Below are 18,955 nucleotides of genomic sequence, written 5' to 3'. Positions count from 1 at the left end.
CTCAAAAGAAGACATACAAATGGCCATGAGGTATATTAAAAGTGTTCTTCAGATGTTGGAGTGCTCTTAAAAAATGAAAAACCGCGGCCGGGTGCAGTGGGTCAAGCTTGTAATCCCAGCACTTTGGGAGGCCGAGGCGGGTGGATCACAAGGTCGAGAGATCGAGACCATCCTGGTCAACATGGTGAAACCCCGTCTCTACTAAAAATACAAAAAATTAGCTGGGCATGGTGGCACTTGCCTGTAATCCCAGCTACTCAGGAGGCTGAGGCAGGTGAATTGCCTGAACCCAGGAGGCGGAGGTTGCGGTGAGCCGAGATCGTGCCATTGCACTCCAGCCTGGGTAACAAGAGCGAAAACTCTGTCTCAAAAAAAAAAAAAAAAAAAGAAAAAGAAAAAACGCTCAACATCATTAATCATCAGAGAAATGCAAATCAACTACAGTGAGATATTATCTCACCCCAGTAAAAATGGCTTTTATCCAAAAGACTCGGAATATCAAATGCTGGTGAAGATGTGGATGAAAGGGAATCCTTGTACACTGTTGATGGCAATGTAAATTAGTACAATCACTATGGAGAACACTATGAAGTTTCTTTGAAAAACTAAAAATAGAACTACCGCATGATCTGGTATTCTCACTGCTAGGTATATATCCAAAAGAAAGGAAATCAGCATATTAAAAAGATATCTGCACATCCATGTTCATTGCAGCACTATTTACAATAGCCAAGATTTGGAATCAAGCTAAGTGTCCATCAACGGATGAATACAAAAAGAAAATGTGGTACATATGCACTATGAAATATTATTCGGCTGTAAAAAAGAATGAAATCCTGTCATTCGTGATAACCTGGATGGAACTGGAGTACAGAAAGACAAATTTTGCACATTCTCACACATAGTTGGGAGCTAGAAATTAAAACAATAGAACTCATGGAGATAGAGAGTAGAATGATGGTTAGCAGAAGCCAGGTAGTAGGGAGGGGGCTCTAAAGTAGGGATGGTTAATGGGTGCAAAATATAGTTTGATAACACAATAGGGTGACTGTAGTCAATTATAATTTATTGTATATTTTTAAATAATTCAAAGAGTGGGACTGCGTGTGATTGCTCACGCCTGTAATCCCAGCACTTTGGGAGGCCGAGGCGGGTGTATCATGAGGTCAAGAGATTGAGATCATCCTGGCCAACATGGTGAAACCCCATCTCTACCAAAAATACAAAAACTAGCCAGGTGTGGTTGCAGGCATCTGTAATCCCAGCTTCTCAGGAGGCTGAGGCAGGAGAATCACTTGAAACTGGGAGGCGGAGGTTGCAGTGAGCTGAGATTGGGCCACTGCACTCTAGTCTGCTGACAGAGGGAGACTCTGTCTCCAAAGGAAAAAAAAAAGAAAAAAGAGTGGAATCGGAATCTTCCTAGCACAAATAAATGATCAATGTTTGAGGTGATGGATACCACAGTTACATTGATATGATTATTTTACATTGTATGCCTATATCAAAACATCACATATATACACCTATGGGTATATACCCATAAACATTAAAAATTAAAAAAAAATTTTAAAAAGAAGAATTTGTTTGCCCAAAGTCAGGACGAGCAGCAATAGTATAGGGGAAAAAAGTAGCATCAATATAGAAAAAAACTACAACATTTTTGGTTTAAAAAAAGTGCCAAATTACATTTATGTTCTGATAATGTTCTATATCAAGAAAGAAAAAGAAGCAACCAAAAAACCCATATTAAAAAATTCATACAAAGGCTAAGTAGGATATAAATGTTTACCAGTGTGTTAGTTACCTGATGTTATGTAATAAGTTACCCCGTCTTTTATGAGCCAGGCTCTGAAGTTGTACAACTCATCTGCCTCATTCTAATCAATCACTCATAAGAACAGTATTACACATTAAAACAACACTGGTTACGAAGGAAGAGTGGCCATCAGCTGATAATAAAGCTGAGTAATGAATACATGGGGATTCATTATAATATCCTTTTTTGCTTTTTTAAAAAATTTATCTGGAATTTCGATCTCTTGCCCAGGCTGGAGTGCAGTGTTGCAATCTTGGCTCACTGCAACCTCTGCCTCCTGGGTTCAAGCGATTCTCCTGCCTCAGACTCCCTAGTACCTGGGACCACAGGCGTGTGCCACCACATCCAGCTAATTTTTGTATTTTAGGTAGAGATGGGGTTTCGCCATGTTGGTCAGGCTGGTCTCAAACTCCTGACCCCAAGTGATCTGCCTGCCACCTCGCCCAGCCTTTTTCTTCTTTTATATGTTAAAATAGTCTCCAATGAAGAAGAAAAGAAAAACTACACTCATTGCTTCACAAGAAGAAACAAACAATCCAACCAGCCTATACCAATTAGAGAAATTGAATTAGTAATCAATAACTGTCTAAAACAGAAAGCATTAGGATCAGGTAGCTTCATTGGTGAACTCTAACAAGTATTTTAGGAAGAAACTATCCCAATTTTTTCATAACTTACTGAAAATAGAAGCAGAGAGAATAATTCTCAACTCATTCTATGAAGCCAGCATTATCCTAATACTGAAAGCAAAGACATTATGAAAGAAAGCTACAGTGCAGTATCTCTCATAAACATGGATGCAAAAATCCTCAACAAAATATTAGCAAACTAATGCATAATGTATAAAAGGAGGCAGGTTGTGAAGGCAGAGGGCTTATGGGAACTCTGTACTTTCTGCTGTTTTGCTATGGACCTTAATTTTTAAAAAGTAAATTAACAGATACCAAGTTCATTTTCTGTGTTGTGTAATATTCCAATTTAATAAAGTAAGGCAGACCACCTGCTTTTATCATCTACTCAAGAGCCAGATTTCCTTCTCAAATTGTTCAGTGATAAGAAGAGGCTTCCCTCGTGAGCACACCTGCAACACGAAGTTTCCGTGTCAGTGCTCATGTCATTTTCCAAAGTCTCTGCATCCTCACCATGTTTTTGTGTGTTTTGTTTTGTTTTTGAGCCTGGTGGGAATGCAGTGGCACAATCACGGTTCACTGCACCTCCACCTCCTGGGCTCACATGATCCTCCCACCTCAGCCTCCTTGGTAGCTGGGACCACAGGCATGTACCATCATGCCCAGCTAGGTTTTTCACTGTTGTTGTTTGTTTTGTAGAGATAAAGAAAAGGCAGGGTCTCACTTTGTTACCCAGGCTGGCCTTGAACTCCTGGGCTCAAGCGGTCCTCCTGCCTCACCCTCCTAGTGCTAGGATTACAGGCATGAGCCACCACATCTGGCCTCACCGCCATTTTAAAAGACAATATTGAAACAGGTTTCTCTGTTTCAAGAAGCCACTGTGAAAGCAGAGGGAGCAAAAGACATTAAATTATCTTAATTATCTCCAAAGTAGCCAGGGCTGAGGTTTGGACCAGATTATGACCCTGTTTTGTAGCAGCATTTTTGACAGTCTAGATTAGAAGCAGGGTCCTTACAGTAGCCAAGCAGTACTGAATCTCTCACGCTTTTTCTGAGGAGATGTAGCTTTAGTCATCCTCACTAGCACACAACAGGAAACAGCTGCTTTCTGCCTTCTCCTCCTCTGTCAATAGGCAGCAGCAGAGACTACAGATGTAGTGGCACACCTTGCACACTTTGCATATCACTGTCCTGCATTTATGAAGGTTTCTTCTCTTTTCTTTTTTGTCTTTATTTTTTAGAGCAGTTTTAGATTCACAGAAAAACTCAGTGGAACGTACAGAAATGTCCTATGTATCCCTGTCCTCACAAAGGCAGAGCCTCTCCCACCAGCAATATCCTGCATCAAAGTGATACATTTGCTACAACTGACAAACCTATGTTGACACACCACTATCACCCAAAGTCCATAGTTCACTGTACGATGCACTCTTGGTGTTGTGTAATTGATGGGTTTTGACAAATATATGATGACATATATCCACCAGTACAGTATTATACAGAGCATTTTCACTGCCCTAAAAATCCTCTGTGCTTGCCTATTCACCCTTTACCCCTAACCCCTGAAACCACTAATATTTTTACTGTTTTCACAGCTTTAACTTTTCCATAATACCATATAGTTGGAATCACAGTACACTGGCTTTTCAGATTGGCTTATTAAACTTAGTAATATGCATGTAAGTTTCCTCCATGTCTTTTCATAGTGTCATGGTTCATTTCTTTGAGCACTGTATAATCTTCCGTTGCCTGAATGTACCACAGTTTATTTATGCATTCACCTACTGAGACGTCTCCATTGTTTACAAGTTTTGGCAACTATGAATAAAGCTTCTGTAAACATCCATGTGCAGTTTTTTTTTTTTTTTTTTTTTTTTTGAGACGGAGTTTCGTTGTTGTTACCCAGGCTGGAGTGCAATGGCGCGATCTCGGCTCACCGCAACCTCCGCCTCCTGGGTTCAGGCAATTCTCCTGCCTCAGCCTCCTAAGTAGCTGGGATTACAGGCACGCACCACCACGCCCAGCTAGTTTTTTGTATTTTTAGTAGAGACGGGGTTTCAACATGTTGACCAGTATGGTCTCGATCTCTCGACCTCGTGATCCACCCGCCTCGGCCTCCCAAAGTGCTGGGATTACAAGCTTGAGCCACCGCGCCTGGCTTTTTTTTTTTTTTAAATAAAGACGGGGTTTCACCATGTTGGTCAGGCTGGTCTTGAACTCCCAACCTCATGTGATCTGCCGGCCTTGGCCTCCAAAGTGCTTGGACTACAGGCCATGTGCAGGTTTTTGAACAGATATGTTTTCATCTCCTCTCGGTAGATACCAAGCAACGTGATTGCTGGGCCGTGCAATGAGAGTATGGTAAGTTGTGAGAAAGTGCCAAAGTGTCTTTCAAAGCAGTTGCGTCATTTTGCATTCCCGTCAGCAATGAAGGAGAGTTCCTGTCGCTGCACAACCTCATCAGCTTTTGGTGTTGCCAGGGTTTTGGGTTTTTGGCATTCTAAAAAGTGTGTGGTGGTATCACTGTTGTTTTAATTTGCATTTTCCTGATGATATATGATGTGGAGACTTTTTGTATGCTTATTTGCCATCTGGATATCTTCTTTGGTGAGTAGTCTGTTCAAATATTTTGCCTACTTTTTAATCAGGTTGTTTGTTCTTTCATTGTTAGGCATGAAGAGTTCTTTGTGTATTTTGGGTACCAGTCCTTTATCAGACAGGTGTTTTGCAGACATTTTCTGTGTCTGTGGCTTGTCTTCTCATTCTCTTGGGAGTGTGTTTCGCAGACCCGGTTTTCAATTTTGAATGAAGCACAAGTCCTCAGTTCTTCCACGGATCGTGTCTTTGGTGGTGTCATTTTCCGTCTGAAGAGTCGCTGTTCTGTCCTGTATAACTTCCGAAGCAGGAGACAACACCTGAGCCCGCGGAGGCTGCAGCGGGTCCGCGCGGTGCGGGCGCTGAGTCTGCGCGTCCCGCTTCGCTCTTCCGCGCAGCACCTGCCGAAGACTGAGAACGAGGCGCGGGGAAAAAGAGCTGACAGGTGGATCAAGGAAAGAGGGAAACGAGCAAACTCAGCTTTTCCATCTAGGACTCGTCGTGGAGCCAGAGTTCCCAGACAGGGCTGCGGGGTCAGGTGGGCCGGATGGGGTGTGGCCCGAGCCTCTCCGTGCGGGGAAAAGGCCGGGCGGGATTTCCGCGTCTCCGTCTACTGGACATTCCTTCTCGGACCCGGGTCGAGCGAGTGCGGAGCGACAGCTCAAGGTACGTGTCGTCATTCAACGTACTCAGATGCAGGGTATTTGGGTTGCGTTTTCCATGAGCCTTCGGCTAGCAGAACATTTTTCAAAGGGTCTTAATTCTGAATTAAGACCCTTAATTCTTTCCGCCTGGGACTCAGTTGGGCCGACGGGAGGACGGACGGTGCCGAAGCTATGACAGCGTGCTCTGCTCTTGGTCACCGCACGAGCTGCGTGCTGCTGCTGCGTCCCGGGAGGTTACGCGGGTGTGATCTGGGTTAGCGTTTAGGTGGAACTGGTCGAGCGCGAAGTAACATAAAATGCTTCGCGTTTTTAACAGGCCAGGAATTCTCCCCTGCAGCTGGCTTGTGCCAGGGGATGTAGCTCAGTGGTAGAGCGCATGCTTCGCATGTATGAGGCCCCGGGTTCGATCCCCGGCATCTCCAAGGCCAACTCTTCTTTGACCTTTTGTTTAATTCAGCCTCCGGTGTAGAATATAAAGAAAAACAATAACAAAGTATTTTAGTCTTTTCTCATTTTTGCCATCATCATTTCCTTTAAATCGATCAGTTTCCTGTCTATGTTTTTCTTCTATTTGGTTGACTAGCCACATGCCATATTCCTGTTTCGTGGAAACTTCCACAGTGTTTATCCTACAGTGAGTAGTGCAAAGCCAGAGGGACAATTCAGAAATGTACTATTCTTAGGAATGCATCCAGGAAGAGGAAATACCACTGAATATCCAAGAATGCTTTAAGATCCATTAAATGGGGTCCTATCCATTCCCAGTCTCCAATGAAAAACAATCAGTAAAAATAAAATGTCTCTGTTTCATAGTTGTTTTGGGGGGTTGGGGAGAGTGGAGAAGGCTGAGGAAGAGGAAAGTAGCATGCTTTTTTCAGTTTCAGGTGGGAGTTGCCTTCAGATAATGTAGATCTTGTCCTATTGTTACTAACCTGGTTACCATTTCGTCACTGCAGCTTTGCAAGTTTTCTGTGTGGGACAGCTGGTCATAGGACATTTGGGACATTTGGGAAAGCAGTAAAGTTTAGAAATAGCCTGTGGAAATGGAAAGCAGGGTGGGTCAGAAACTCTTAACCAGCTGAATGCAGTGGCTCACGCCTGTAATCCCAGCTATCGGTAAGCTGGGGAAAAAGAGTCATTTAAGCCTGGGAGGCAAAGGTTGCAGTGAGCTGAGATCGTGCCATTGCATGCCACCTGGGCAAAAAACTCATAACAGATTTCCCGACAGCACTGAGTACCCAACTGAGGTTGAATTCTGGGCAACGGTAAGTAATTAAATTTTTAGGCTTATGTTCTGCATTGCACTTTCGTTCATTCTTTGATTCAGTTGAGTGCTTTGGAATATTGATAGTAAATTTGCTTTATTGCTTCAGTTCACGTTTAAAGATACAGTAAAAATGCCAATGTGTATTTTTCTGCCATTGTTAAGAGGAAAGAATGAAACATGATAAATAAGAGAGGAACACAATAGTGAAACATTACAAAAGGAAATAATGAAACATTATAAAAAAGAGAGGCTCACAATAATAAGGAAACATTACAAACAAAAGCGATTACAATCAGACTTGAACTTTACAAAGTTAATTCCGTAAATAATGTGGAAAATGGATTGGGAATGGTGCTGAAATACGATGAAAATAAGACTATTTCAGATCTTACTGGAGGGGTCCAGATGAATTTGGCTGGGGACTTTCACTGAGAAGTGAATTTCAGAACATGAAGACCTGTCCTATGATCTTAGGATAAGAGTAGTTAGAGGCTGAAACTTTTCCAGGGGCCTGAACTGAAGGTACTGCTGACTTTTTCCAAGAGACTGATAGCTATGCCACAGGATTTACCTCGAGGATGAAGCTACCTGTCTCAATCTCTTAATTTCTCACTTAACCTCTTTTCCCACTCAGTTTTCTACTTCCAGTGGGATCTTTTGGACTGTGGAGAATGTTTAATTTACTTGGAAAACATTCGATCAGCTAAACTTACTGTCTCATAGTCCTTCTGTCCCAGTTACCACTCTGGATTCATGTCCCTCAGATTCTCTGCCTATCCCTTCGTCTCTGTACACTTCTGCTCTTCTGTTTCAATGATGTTGACTTGCAATTTGTGTCTCTGCATATTTCAGCCCCACTCTTTGTACCTCACATTTCCATGTTAACAACCACTATCCTCAACCACTTATGCAAATGTTCCTGCCTTATATCTCCCTAATGAATTGCTATTTAAATTAGAAACTACACATTCTTCAATCTCAGGATCAGGAAGTGGTTTAGAACCTTCTGAGGCCACATTCCTATTTCCAAATCATCGCTTTTGGATCTGCATTTAAAAATCCCCATTCTGGGTTGAACAGGGTGGCTAATGCCTAGCACTGTGGGAGGCCAAGGTGGGCAGATTGCTTGAGCCCAGGAGTTTCAGACCCACCTAGGCAACAACGTGGTGAAACCTCATCTCTACGGAAAAAAAAAAAATTAGCCAGATGTGGTGGCATATAATCCCAGCTACGTATTCCCAGCTATATAATCCCAGCTACTTGGAAGGCTCAGATGGGAGGATGGCTTGATCCTCAGGAGGATGAGGCTGCAGTGAGCTGCGATTATACCACTGTACTCCAGCCTAGGCAACAGAGTAAAACCCTGACTCAAAACCAAAACCAAAACAAAAACAAAATCCTATTGTGGCCTGGTGAAGTGGTTCATGCCTATAATCTGAACACTTTGGGAGGCCAAGGTAGGAGATTGCTTGGAGCCAGGAGTTCAAGACTAGCCTGGACTATATAGCTAGATCCCATTTCTAAAAAAAAATTTAACTCCTCGCCCCTAGGAAAAACCCTGTTCCTTGGAGGCTTTGCTTTACAAAATACAACCTCACGTTTCTCAGCAAGAAAACTCTTCCTAATTTAACAAAGACCTGGTGCTTTGTTTCTTCTGCGCACCCTTGGTGACTTCAGGGGCCCCATGGACAGATCATCCCGAACCCCGGCTTCTCATTCCTTTGACCTGTTTTTTCCCAGTAATCTTTATTTCCACTCTGTTTAGTCACTCACACACATGGCCATGCTCTGGACACTGTCATGTATCAGAATTAGGCCAAAATAATAAATCCAAAATAATATAATACAGTGTAGAGTAGTTTGTAAGAACACAGACTCTGGAATTAGAATACTCGTGTTTGAATCTCAGCTTTTCTACTACTGTGAAACATGAGATGGACCATTTAATTGAATTAAGCTTCAGTTTTATCGTCTGTAAAATGGGATGAAAATAATGCCAACTCACAGGACTTTCTGAATGTTAAAATAACACATTTAATACAGTTTCTAATTATCAATAATGAACTATGGTAATAACTCAATGAAAATTAAATATGTAAGAATCAATTGGCCTGGTGTAGTGGCTTACGCCTGTAATCTCAGCACTTTGGGAGGCCAAGGTGGGCAGATCACCTCAGGTCGGGAGTTTGAGACCAGCCTGGCCAATGTGGAGAAACCCCATTTCTACTGAAAATACAAAATTAGCTGGGCATGGTGGTGCAAGCCTGTAATCCTACCTGCTGGGGAGGCTGAGGCAGGTGAATCACTTGAACTCAGGAGGCAGAGTTTGTGGTGAGCTGAAGTGGTACCATTGCACTCCAGCCTGGGCATCAAGAGTGAAATTCTGTCTCAAAAAAAAAAAAAAATCAATTAAGTTAAACCTTATAAGAGCACTTGTGACAATATCTTAGAACAATATACAAGCTCAACAAATGTTAGCTGCTATTATTAATATTAGTACTATCTGCATTCTTTCCCTGTAACTGCCACAAATATAATGACTTAACACAAATTTACTATCTTACATTTCTAGGGTTCAGATGTCAGAAATGGGTTTCACTGGGCTAATATAAAGGTGTCAACAGGGCTGTGTTTCTTGTGGAGTCTCTAAGGAAGAATCGGTTCCCTTGTCTTAACTAGCTTTTAGAGTTTGCCTGGATTGCTGAATTGTGGCTCCTTCCTCCAACTTCAGAGCAGCAGTGTAACATCTTCAGATCTCTGACTCTGACCCTCATGCCTCCCTCTTTCACTTAGAAGGACCATTGTGATTACATTGTACCTATGAATAAATACTCCATCTTAAGGCCCTTAAATTAATCAATCTGCAAAGTCCCCTTTGCCATGTAAGGTATCGTGTTCACAAGTTTAGGAATTCCGACATAGACGTCTTCGTGGAGGGTGCGAGGGCATTCATCTGCCTACCATAATATCCCCCATCTGCTCTCTTTCCTACTGAAATGCAACTTCCATTTCCTTAACATTTTTTTCTCTCCATGGATCTTTGTGTTCCTACCTTTTCTTCCTTCCATATCCACTTAGATTCCTTGCTCTTTCCCTTCAACCACATTTCAGCAATGTCCTCACACTCCTTGGTTTCATAAGGAACATCCTCCCCCAAAGTTCCAACTGCAGATGATTCTAGTGTATCTCATTCACTCCACACAGACGGTCAGGTGCTTCTAGAGAATATCACACACCGTGAAGATGAGTGCCACTCTAAATAAGGAGCAGGCCTTCAATGCCCAGTCCAGGATACCTCTGCCCACAGCCTCCCGGGCCTTCCTACCCACCACAAGGCCCAGAATGCTCCTGCTGCTGTCACTCCTGCTCCACCTACTTGGAATAATAAACAGGCCAGGTGGCTGCTGCACCCTCTTTCAGGGGTGGTTCCAAGGGGCAGTTCTATACTCACCGCCTCCTCTGCAAAGGAATTCAACTTGGTGTCATCTTCAGAGAGGAGAGAAAGAGCAAGATTAGCAAAATAATTATGGCCTTTTTTACTTTGGGTCCAGATAGTACTTTTGGGAAGTTCAGTCCAACCCTTCATTTTAGAGGCCAGAAAACAAGTACAGAGAAGGGAGGTGACTTACTTGTTCCCCTCAATGCTACCCCACTCACCTGTATTTCCCTGAGAGGATTCACAGTAGCTACTTCAAAAAGGCTTTACTTTCTCCAGATGTCTAATCCTACTTTCTGTACCTTCAGCTGATGACTGCCTCCTACTTCAAACACAAAAATACCCTCAAATGATAACCATCTTAACTTCCTTCATTAACTTGTAAATCTACCTATATTGGTATCCATCTTTTTTTTTTTTCATTTTTGTCTGCTAAAATGAAAGAAATATCCCTTGTATCAGTGCTACACAAGCTTTAATGTTTATACGGAATCACCTGTGAATTTTGTTAAAACGAAAATTCCATAGGTCTGGGGTAGCCCCTGAGATTCTATGTTTATAACTAGCTCTCAACTGATGCTGCTGCTCTCTATGCTACACTTTTAGAGGCCAGAGCGTAAAGTGTCCAGAGCTAGTTTTTTAAAGGTCCCCAGGCCATCATGTCCCGTATTCACAGGGAATTTGCGCTGTCAATCATTCCTGCTGTCTCATATCTTCACCCTCTCCTTCTCTGCTGATTTCTTTTTATTACTATTTGAAATGGTTCAGCTGGGCACTGTGACTCACACGTGTAATCCCAGCACTTTGGGAGGCCGAGATGGGTGGATCGTGAGGTCAGGAGTTCAAGACCAGCCTGGCCAAGATGCTGAAACCCTGCCTTTACTAACAACACACAAAAAAATTAGCCAGGTGTGGTGGCGGGAGCCTGTAAGCCCAGCTACTGGGGAGGCTGAGGCAGAAGAATTGCTTGAAACCAGGCAGCAGAGGTTGCAGTGAGCCGAGATTGCCCCACTGCACTCCAGCCTGGGCAACAGAGCAAGACTCCATTTTAAAATAAAGAAATAATATGTTAAAATGTTTAAGTTTCTTCATATTAAAAAATCTCCCCTCCCTTCATGTTCTTGTGCAGCCACCATGATTTCTCTTTCCTTCCAGTTCCAGCCACATTTATTGAAGTGGATAATTTTACTCTGTGTTTCCATTCCTCATCTTGCTCTCATTTCTCAGTCTTCTGAATATAAACCTGACTCCTAGAATTGCAGTGAAATGACTCTTACCAGAGTCACTAATGATTCCCATGTCTCTAAACCTAATGAACATATTACTCTTCACTTTACTAAACTCATTTTATCATTTGGTACCAATGATTCTTCCTTTGCAATGCCTGTCTTTCCAATGCAATATATTGTATTGATTTCCCCTAAGTTATTTGTAAAACCTCTGTTTTGTTGTTCAGTGTGTTTTTTCGAGTTCAAATGTAGACATTCTTCCTTCATGCTCCACACATTCTTCCTAAGCATTCTCATGTATTACGCTTGCTTTAAATACCCCCTGTATGCTGCTATCACTTAACATATATATCTTTAATCTCTACCATTCCCTATAGCCCACAGCACATCTCCACTGTGTTATTCCACGGGCACTCTGCTACTTTCCTCCCACACTATCTCCTTAGCCACCAAGGAGGCCCAACCCTACCCTCTGCTGTCTCTCAAAACCATACACTACTTTCCCACTCATTTAATCTAGCAATTCTAACTTATTGTGCATATTCATAAGTCGATTTCTCTTCTGACCTTGTGATGTCTTTTTCTGACAAGGACCTCAATCCTGGTTAAAACTAATGATGTGGGACGGGTGCGGTGGCTCCTGCCTGTAATCCCAGCACTTTAGGCGGGCTGATCACGAGGTCAGGAGATCGAGACTATCCTGTCCAACACAGTGAAACCTGTCTCTACCTAAAATACAAAAAATTTAGCCCGGTGTGGTGTCGCACGCGTGTAGTCCCAGCTACTCGGGAGACGGAGGCAGGAGAATCGCTTGAACCCGGGAGGTGGAGGTTGCAGTGAGCCGAGATCGAGCCACTGAACTCTAGCCTGGGCTACAGAGTGAGACTCTGTTTCAAAAAATACCAAAAAACAAAAAAACTAATGATGCGCCTAGTCCTTATGAGTGCATGAGAAACTCTCTTCTTAGGCCTCCACAAATCTCATAGTCTTCTGTTAACACAGGTTCAGAATTTAGCCACTAAGTAGAGAGGAGTGCCCATTTACCAAGGGGGGGAAAAAAAGAGTGAAGAGAGGAAGTTTGGAGGTAAAGGAAAAACAAGGCTTTAGTTTTGAACATGTTAAGAGATGCTGATTAGACATCCATGTGGAGATGTCAAGCAGGCATGACATCTGAGGAGGCTGAAAGGGACAGCTTTTATTTTCTGAGAAACTGTGGATAGGCTGGGAAGACTCAATCTTCCCAGTGTTAATTCTCTTAATTCTCTTGTTTCACTTAAACAAATGACGATTCAAACTTGGTTAGTTCCAATTGGTTGATACAGCTGAGCCCTGATTGGACAAGGCGGCTGAGCCCTGATTGGACAAGGCGGCTGAGCCCTGATTGGACAAGGTAGCAGAGCCCTGATTGGAGAAGGCGGCTGAGCCCTGAATTGACAAGGCGGCTGAGCCCTGAATGGACAAGGCGGCTGAGCCCTGAATGGACAAGGCAGCTGAGCCCTGATTGGACAAGGTAGCTGAGCCCTGATTGGACAAGGCAGTTGAGCCCTGATTGGGTGATTTTTAAGCCCAAAGCTACAAGTCTTGTTGATTGGATGTTACTAGGTGGTCGACTGGGGATTTCTAGCTAGAGTTCATGTTGGCCCTGGTTACAAGAAGTGCTGTGGTCCAGGTTGCAAATCAGAATGTTTGTCATGGGTGGTGTTTTCTGAGAACCCAGAGTACATGAATATTCCCTCCGCTGGGCCATGATCTCTGGACCCTGTTAAATTTCGAGCTATCCTCGTTAGCCACAGGGAGTGCGTTTTGTTGGCAGGTGTTCTCTAGATTGAGGCCATTTCACAGCTGGTATTACCTTTTTTGTCTGCTGTCCAACACAATACCATCTCTATCTTGTCTCAAAAATGTATCTGGAATCCACCCATACCTCTCTTCCACTTTAAACTACCTAAACCAAAAATATTTACTCAGTAATTCACAATAAATGCACTACCTATTTGCGAGTACTCTCTTAGAAACTGTAGATACAATGGTGAACAAAGATGGACAAATTCCCTCCACTCAATGAGTTTACCTTCTGGAAGACGTCACACTCTTTTGCCAAGATTACCACAGTAGCTTCCTAACTAGTCCCCTAGCATCTCCATTCTTCCTGAAATTCATGCTCCACATGGTTGCCAGAATTATCTCTGAAAAATATTTGTTACCGCTGGGTACGACGGCTCATTCCTGTAATCCCAGAACTTTGGGAGGCCAACGGGGCAGATCACTTGAGATCAGGATTTCGAGACCAGCCAGGCCAATATAGTGAAACCCCGTCTATACTAAAAATAAAAAAATTAGCTGGGCATGGTGGTGCAGACCTGCAATCCCAGCTACTTGGGAGGCTGAGGCAGAAGAATCACTTGAACCCGGGAGGTGGAGGTTGCAGTGAGCTGACATCTACACTGTAGCCTGGGGGATGACTGTGTTTCAAAATTAATAATAATAAATTTAAATTTATATATGTATTACATTATATCATTTCCTACCTCAAATTCTGTTTCAATTAGTATATGTTTTGCTCCCATTAATGGAAAACCTGACCATCAGTAGTTTAAATGAGAATGGTTTATTAGTTCCACATAACAAGAGGTCAGAAGGAAAGACTGATGAAGCGTCTTAACAATATCATCAAGGACACACCCAGGCTTCTCAAATCTTTCTGTTAGAGGAACCCGTGCTTACTAGGCCTCTGGTTTAGTAAAACATGACCAGAATGAAATAGGCACTCACAAGGTATCTATAATGGTCTGAAAATAGTCACATTCTAAGCTGACCACCAATTGCAATTGCAGAATGCTTATGGTCACACAGAACACCTGTTAAGAACCATGACTTAATTATATCATGATTCATCCCCTGTGATGGGGCACAACACCCTCTGAAAACAATTAGAAATTTACAAGATAAGGAAAAAAGACTGAATGTCAGGTAAACCATCAAAGCAGCACCCTCCGTTTCACTCCCTTTAGCATAAAATTCCAACTCTTATTTGCCTTTACAGATTTCTGCAGTCTTCACTCATCACAGTTCAATCTCACTTTCCTTTTTTACAATTTCTGAACCAACGAAGGTAATTTCTACCAGAGGGCTTGTTATTTTATCTCTTCTTTCTCCTTGGAATGTTCCATTTCTTTTTTCTTTGTATCATTGACTCCTTATTGTTCAGATATTACTTCAATCTACTCCTAGTAGTGTCCCTCTCTCCCTTGCGCTTCCAGTTCATTCAGGGGAACATTCAGGAGCTAAGACTGTTTTCAAGACATGATGGCACAATATGAACCTATTAATAATATGTATGTGACATGATGTGATATATATTTTTTTCAAAGATAATTCTGGCACCAAGCTCTTGGTGGCAGCTTTTCTAACAAGACAGGAATGCCTACACTATGGAATAAATACACCTCAAAATATATCCACCACAGATTCCCTTCTTGATTCTTGAAACAAGTCACATCATCAGTGTTCTCAGTGCACTCTTAACATCCTGCTTTTTGCTCTCCCAGATAGGGAATTATGGTTATCCCATGCAATTATTTCAAGTGATTGTGGTAAAGGTAGGCCATCCTTCCTCTCTTACCAAATAGTCAACTATCTATTAAATAGAAAGAATGATTTAAATGTAAAATTTTTAAATCAGTGCAGTGCGTGGATTCCTTTTTAATAATTTTTTTTTTTTCAGATGGAGTCTCATTCTATTGTCCAGGCTGGAGTGCAGTGGCCTGATCTTGGCTCACTGCAATCTCTGCCTCCCAAGTTCAAGGGATTCTCCAATCTCAGCCTCCCAAGTAGCTGGAATTACAGGTGCATGCCACCATGCCCGGCTAATTTTTGTATTTTTAGTAAAGACTGGGTTTCATCATGCTGTCCAGGCTGGTCTCAAACTCCTGACCTGGTGACCCACCCACCTCACCTTCCCAAAGTGCTGAGATTACAGGTATGAGCCACTGTGCCCAACCTCCTTTTTAAGAAATGTTTAAGGTCTTGTTTTTAGGATTTGTTGGGGAACATCATGCTGATAGTTAACAAATGTTGTGGTCTTGGAATCCGGAGGCAGCCTAGAAGTAGAATTCCATCCTCTTGCTTTTCCTTTTCTTTCAAGTCAACTGACTAGGTAAGGCCCACCCACACTCTGGAGGGTAATCTGCTTTACTCAAAGTCTACTTTCTTCCTTCCTTTCTTTTTTTCTTTTTCTTTTTTTTTTTCTTGAGATGGAGTCTCACTCTGTTGCCCCAAGCTGGGACACAATGATGCAATCTCAGCTCACTGCAACCTCCGCCTCCTGTGTTCAAGTGGTTTTCATGCCTCAGCCTCCCGAGTAGCTGGAATTGCAGCCATGTGCCACCACACCTAGATAATTTTTGTGTTCTTAGTAGAGACAGGGTTTCACCATATTGGCCAGGCTGGTCTCAAACTCTTGACCTTAAGTGATACCCCTGCTTCTGCCTCCCTAAATGGTGAGATTACAGGTCTGAGCCATCACACCTAGCCTATGCAAAGTCTACTGATTTAAATATTGATCACATCTAACAAATACCTTCACAGAAACTTCTAGACTGATGCTTCACCAGGCAACCCTGCATTCTTACCTAGTCTAGTCAATACATAAAATTAATGATAATAGCTGTGTGGTGGCCTGGACACAGCTCAGTGACAGAAAGCTGAGGCATTCGTGGTGCTCATCTTGTTTCTCATTTTTCAGAGATCACTATCCTTCACTGCCTATTGTTTCTTGTTTCAGATTTTCCCTTTTTAGAAATTTTTGATTGGTTTAGGTGGAATAGTAAGTCTGGTTCCTGTCATGCTATCTTGGACAGAGGTTTCCACTTCCTGCACTTATCAGAGTTTTCTTTTTGTTTTTGTTTTTTCTTTGAGACAGAGTTTTGCTCTTGTTGCCCAGGCTGGAGTGCAATGATTCAGTCTTGGCTCACTGCAATCTCTGACTCCTAAGTAGCTGGTTTTACAGGCATGTGTTACCATGCCTGGCTAATTTTGTATTTTTAGTAGACATGGGGGTTTCTCCATGTTGGTCAGGGTGGTCTCGAACTCCTGACCTCAGGTGATCTACCTGCTTCAGCCTCCCAAAGTGCTGGAATTACAGGCATGAGCCACCATGCCTGGCCACTTAACAGTTATAAAGTTCAAAGCGAATCATGTTGCAAGAAATAGAAGACACAGCTATGACTCTTAAAAATCTTGTTTCCAGGCAGAGGTGTTAATAGTTGTCTGAGTCTTTTGTAAGATTTGTTCCTTACCTTCCAGGTGTATACAGGGGTCTAGAGTAGAGTATGATTAATTACGTGAATGTCAGTTCTGAAAAGATATTTAGTACTATTACTTACATTTTCCTGTCAGCCGTGAAGAACTTTTCTGAAAGTATTGTGATTATTACATGTTTTTCCCTCTTTTAATCCTCTAATACGTTGCATTAGATTAATAAATGTTATAATATTCATTGACACATGCATTCCTTTAATATACTCCACCTTTTAGTCAGTTCAGGCTGCTATAACAGAATACCATAAACTGGGTGGCTTGAAGGACAAGCATTTATTTCCCATCGTTCCGGAGGCTGCAAGTGCCGGGTAGGGTGAGAATTGCCGGTGTCATCTTGTCAAGCTACCCTTTTCCTCCCCGCTTGCTCCCCTCCCAGCTTCAGTCTTTCTGATCACGCCCAGGCCTCTGCACAGCCCTGCCCGCGTTTCTGCTTGGCATTCCTTCCCACCCTTCCAGATTCGGTCACAGGTCACTGAACTCTGCGCAGGAACAAAGCCTTCTCTGTTCCCTTGGTGAGAAGGGGTCCGAAGCGTCTCTCTGCATTTTCTGTAGACAGACCCATTCCCTCTACAGAAAACAAAGCGCCGCAGAAGCAGAGATTTCGCCTCAATCGCACAAGTAACACGTTTCTAATTTCATTCTGGGCTCTTCATTTCGAGGAATCTGAGTAGGATCTGGGGATTCCTACTCTCTGGATTTGATTTGTGTTCTTTGGATGAAATCTGGATCAGGAGGCCGAGGGAGGCGATCCAGCATTTTGATCAGTTGCTAACGGAGTGGAACAAGTTCGTTTTTGTAACAGAAATCCCTCCACGAGCTCCTTGTTTCCTCAGAAAAGGTGCATAGCGGTTTCTGGAGTCTGGGAATAGAATGCAGAAATGGGATAAGGAACTGGAGGCAGTTCAGTAGCTTCCCTAAGTAAAGACAGTCGTTGGCAAAACATTTTCTATCTTTTCTGAAAGGATCTTTTGTCCTGAAAATGTTTTTACAAATGAGAAAAGCATTCAGAAAAGGAGGGTCTGGGGAGAATGTTTCTTAACTGACATTTCCTCCCCTAGCCTGTTCTTAATGCTTACCGAATGTCCGCAAGATGCCGGTTAATCAGAATTTATTGGTGATACAGTCCTACAAAAAGGGGAAATGAAAATTCCAACGTTAAAAACTTAAAGAGGTAAATTTCTATGTTCTTTCATAAAGGTGGTTTTAAAACATTCGTTTTTCGAGGTGGGGATGTAGCTCAGTGGTAGAGCGCATGCTTAGCATGCATGAGGTCCCGGGTTCGATCCCCAGCATCTCCAACGTTTTGCGCCTCTGCTCCGGAACCGTCTTTCTTTTGCAGATACAGTCACATTCCATTTGTATAGAATCCGCAATTAATCATCTTGCCCCACCGCAATACTTATATCTTGCTTTGGCTACGCCTGTAGCTCTTTCGTTTTTAAAATATTCCTCTCCATCCTCAGCTGCATTTACATACGATGTGTGACTTTAGATCTTGTTCCGTTAGCGTGGTGGTGAAAGGAACATTTATCGATAAAAATCCTAAACGGATGATTTTTGAACGAATTCATCTTTTCCCTGAGTTTTGGTGCTGGCTTGGTGGTGGGGGAGGCAACGGCAGGCTGAGCTCCGGTGTCGGGTTTCACCTTCTGAGGCTCAAAGCCAGAAAGGTGGATTTCTCCCGAAGCTCGCGGGAAAGAAAATGTGCTCTTCCCAGGCCGGAGGTTACGAAGGTATTGGGTAAATTTAAGTTCTCCAAACGCGTGAGTTCTCTCAGAAATCGTACACAAAGAGGTGAAATTGTAGCCTTTTGGACACTGACGCTTTTCCTTCAGTGATTGCATCTTGCCAGTGAGTTCATAGCGTTCCCATGATTGTGCGCATTTGATCCCTTATATACTGATCTCTTTTGAAATCTCTAAATTTGCTTCACTGATTCTAAAACTGCTCAATTCAATTCTCCTTCTCAAACAAAGCACCGCTCTTTTTAAAGCTGGTG

General features: G+C 42.7%; 2 non-coding genes across 2 annotated transcripts; both read left to right on the top strand.

The window, feature by feature from the left end:
• The first annotated feature begins 6,055 nt into the window (after positions 1–6,055).
• Positions 6,056–6,127, top strand: TRNAA-CGC (transfer RNA alanine (anticodon CGC)). The gene has a single exon. It is a non-coding gene; the product is annotated as a tRNA-Ala (tRNA).
• Positions 6,128–18,182: 12,055 nt separating this feature from the next.
• TRNAA-AGC (transfer RNA alanine (anticodon AGC)) lies at positions 18,183–18,254 on the top strand. Its single transcript has one exon. It is a non-coding gene; the product is annotated as a tRNA-Ala (tRNA).
• The last annotated feature ends 701 nt before the right edge of the window (positions 18,255–18,955 follow it).

Source organism: Saimiri boliviensis, chromosome 4 (genome assembly GCF_048565385.1).
Source record: "Saimiri boliviensis isolate mSaiBol1 chromosome 4, mSaiBol1.pri, whole genome shotgun sequence".
Lineage (NCBI taxonomy): Eukaryota > Metazoa > Chordata > Mammalia > Primates > Cebidae > Saimiri > Saimiri boliviensis.
This window is presented reverse-complemented; position numbering and strand designations above follow the sequence as displayed.